Source organism: Poecilia latipinna, unplaced genomic scaffold, assembly GCF_001443285.1.
Source record: "Poecilia latipinna isolate Pla-1442-1.1 unplaced genomic scaffold, P_latipinna-1.0 Scaffold6720, whole genome shotgun sequence".
Lineage (NCBI taxonomy): Eukaryota > Metazoa > Chordata > Actinopteri > Cyprinodontiformes > Poeciliidae > Poecilia > Poecilia latipinna.
The window spans coordinates 1-3,676 of NW_015119336.1; the positions used below are offsets into that span (position 1 = coordinate 1).

The 3,676-nt window shown below is 39.3% G+C and overlaps 1 long non-coding RNA gene across 1 annotated transcript; it reads left to right on the forward strand.

Annotated features, from left to right (window-relative positions):
- The first annotated feature begins 2,430 nt into the window (after nt 1–2,430).
- Nucleotides 2,431–3,337, forward strand: LOC106944051 (uncharacterized). The gene is made up of 2 exons (XR_001424092.1): nt 2,431–2,632; nt 3,267–3,337. It is a non-coding gene; the product is annotated as an uncharacterized LOC106944051 (long non-coding RNA).
- The last annotated feature ends 339 nt before the right edge of the window (nt 3,338–3,676 follow it).

Below are 3,676 nucleotides of genomic sequence, written 5' to 3' on the forward strand. Positions count from 1 at the left end.
ATCCCGGACGATGGTCACCCTTCTCTGTTCGCGCACAGCATGTTTGTGGAGAACGTGGTGCTAAATGACCTGCAGACGACCTGATTATAGACGGTCGGTAGGTAGATAGGTCAGTCAAACTTTATTAACAAACCAGTGTTCTGACAACTTCACAGCTCAGCTTCACCATGTTGGTATTTAGCTATAAAGATGCTACGAGTCAGAGCCCAACATGCTGAAAATGTCTTTTTCTGAATGTGAAGGAAAAATATATGTATTTTCTATGACACTTTTGGATAATTTCTCTTTTATCCTTGGCTTTAGCCTATGAACCAAGACATCTCAGAAGTCATTGAGTTCTCCCAGTGTGACCAGCAGAAGCCCTGCCTGTGGCCAGTGTTCCCAGTATAATAAATAAATTTGTGTTTTATTGCACACTTTTATTCTTTCACTTTTTGTGTATTTTTAAATATCTCAATCTGAAGTATTAGTGTATTAAGACAGCTTATGTAATGAAATAAAAATAATTTACTCTGTTGGAATATTTTAACTCTGCCTTTGCTGTCCATAGCAGAGATGACTTATCATCCAGTAATATAATTTTTTTTTTTTTTTCAAAAAAAGTAAGAAAAAATATGTAGCTAATGTTCGGTCCATTTACCTGTATTAGCTTATTGGCAGATTAGCCGCATTCAATATGGCGGACATTGTGTCGTATCGCAGCAACGGGCTGACCCGCCCCATGAGGCGTCTACATAATCATATCTATGGTTGGCAGAACAGTGAGAATGCTGACGCTATTGCGCCCTCTACTGCGCATGCGGGACACTTTCAGATTGTAGAACACAAACAGTTTGCATATGTTTGGAAGTGTGAACAGCCCCGGCAAAAAACCCCGATTTGACAAAAAATTGGAATTGGGTCATTTCAGGCTGCAGTGTGAATGCAGCCATAGTTCCAGTTGTTTTAAACTGTTTATTTGTGGAGTACAGAGGTTTTGATGAGAAGCCACTGTAAAAATTACTCTCTGTGACTGTTAATATGATTAGCACCAGTACTTTCCTCTCCCGCTTTTGGATAGGCTTTGACAAACTTATTTATTGCCTCTTTCTGTGCCTGGTACATACACAGTATTTTTTCCTACCATTTTGCACTGCATTCTTTTTTGATAATTTAACAATACATAAGATGTATCCTGTGTTGCATCCCATGGTTTTACACTCTTCCTTGCTCGGTCATTTAAAGTGATCAGATACTGTATTTTCAGGCACAGTTCCTTTTTCATATATGGTAGGTTGGTTTGGGCTGCTTTTTACCCTCTAAATATAAAATTGTCATATAAAAAAAATATTGTGGCATGATGATTTAAAAAGAATTGTTAAAAAGGTTAATAAACATCTAAAGTGGGCTGCACAGTGGCGCAGTTGGTAGAGCTGTTGCCCTGCAGCAAGAAGGTTCTGGGTTCAATTCCCGCTGTTGCCTTGCAGCAAGAAGGTTCTGGGTTCAATTCCTACCCTTTCTGCATGGAGTTTGCATGTTCTCCCTGTGCATGCACAATCCAAAAACATGACTGTCAGGTTAATTGGCCTAGGTGTGTGTGTGTGTGTGTGTGTGTGTGTGTGCATGGTTGTTTGTCCTGTGTGTTGCCCTGCGACAGACTGGCGCCCTGTCCAGGGTGACCCCGCCTCTCGCCCGGAACGTTAGCTGGAGATAGGCTCCAGCACCCCTCCCGACCCCACTAAGGTACAAGGGTGTAAAGAAAATGGATGGATGAACATCTAAAGCTGTTTTCGCACTGAAAGGTACGGAACGGCGGCCAAGCGGTTCTGCTTAGAATCAGCAGCTGATTGGCCACTGGTTGTTATGGAGTCAGACGTTGATTTTCCGTTGACAGCTGGCTCTCACTAAACTGTATTTTTTCACTCTTTTCAATATTTTTATTATTAGTTTTAATTAGCAATGGATTCCTCTCAATATAGTGCAATCACCTGGTCTAATGATGAGGTACTGATCAACGAGTACAGAATGAACTAGATCGGTCAACGAGGAAAGAGAAAGTTATCCGCCGCATCTGTGAGGAAAAGGCTTCGGCCGCTACATCGAAACCATTGTTTAGTTTCAAAAATAATGACGTTAGGTACCGCTTCGATGGCTCCCTCAGCGTATATGCAAACACAACAGGGCTGCAGTACGGGTGGAACCGTTCCGTTCCGTTCCTTGCAGTGCGAAAACGGCTTAAGGGATGAATCTGTGACGGTTTTTCTCATGGACTTTACTGGCTGAGTTCTATAAACACAATTTGTTTGGAAAGCAGCGACATTTGCAAAACAAAATGTAATAAATGTTGTTTGCTGTGATGGTTACACTCAGACCTAAAGAATCAAAACAACCAATCTCCATGGAAACGAGAACCATAACAGGTTTGACAGATCTGTCAAAATGAAAGAAATGTAACGTTTAACTTCTGCACACAAATATAAAGTCTGTAATTGGTCTAATAACACAACTGAGTGACTTTTTGAAAAATAATACAGAGTTGAATGTTTACGTAGCTATAATCTTTTGAACAATGTTACCATAGAAACCATAAGAGCATCTGCCAAAAGTAAATATTTGGACAAAGATAAATCTGCGGAGGTCCCTCAAAGAGACTGTAAGTAAAGGTTTATTTATTTGTCACATATATATGTAATAACTCATACTGATGTTTAATAATTCGTTTGGCAAAATATGTAGAGCTATACCATAAATGTGCTAAGAAAATTAAGGAATATAATTAATTTTGGTAATTAGAACGAACCTAAAGCAGGAAATTAAAACTGTTTTAAAGTTGCATGGTGAGAAATAAGGTTGTGTCTTATATGGTGTATAAATATCTGGTTTCAACTATACCAGAAACTGTTGCCATTGCTGTGAAAACAATGTCATTTCACATTTATTTTACGTATTATTTTCCTGACCCTTTTCTCGTTGTTTGTGTATTTTGGTTAAGTGAGTCTCTGTGTGTTTTATCAGGTTCATCTGTTCCTCGTTCCTTGATTTTTCCCTTGATTTTTACAGACCTGTGCCTGTATTGCTTTTCTACTTGTGATTTAGTGTTTGCTTTTTGTGTTCCACTGAGCTGCTCTTGTGCCCTGTTGGTGGCTGTTATTTTCGAGTGTATTTTTGGGCTTTTGTCCATGTTAAAGAAGCACTCTCACCTCACTCTGGCCTCCACTGCTAAGTTTCCTCATCAAAAACCCGTACCCTTACGTCGATTATCAACGATGTGTGTTTGTTTTACGCAGGAAAGGAAATGGAGAAACTCCAACTGGAAGAGAAGTCTGGTGCTAGCAACACTGTGACATCACTGGAAGAGGTTAGTAATTAAAACATGTGGGAAATTGATGCATAAACTATAAATCTATCTTCTATAAACATATCTTTTAGTAATAAGTCTGCTCCGCCAGTGAAACACTCAGAGCAATAGAGACGCTTGCAATCTGGTTTAAAAAAAAAAAAAAAAAAAGCAATTTTTTTTATTATTATTATTTTCCTAAAAACATAAACAAGAAGGATTAACCTGGCGGTGGGGCTAGCAAAGCAGGGCGGGCCGCCAAACCTATTATACACTGGGGGAAACCCTGACTGTTGAATTACTCTGTTTTTTCCTCATTAACATTTGTTACACTGTGTTCTGCAGTTTCTTTTAGTGTCA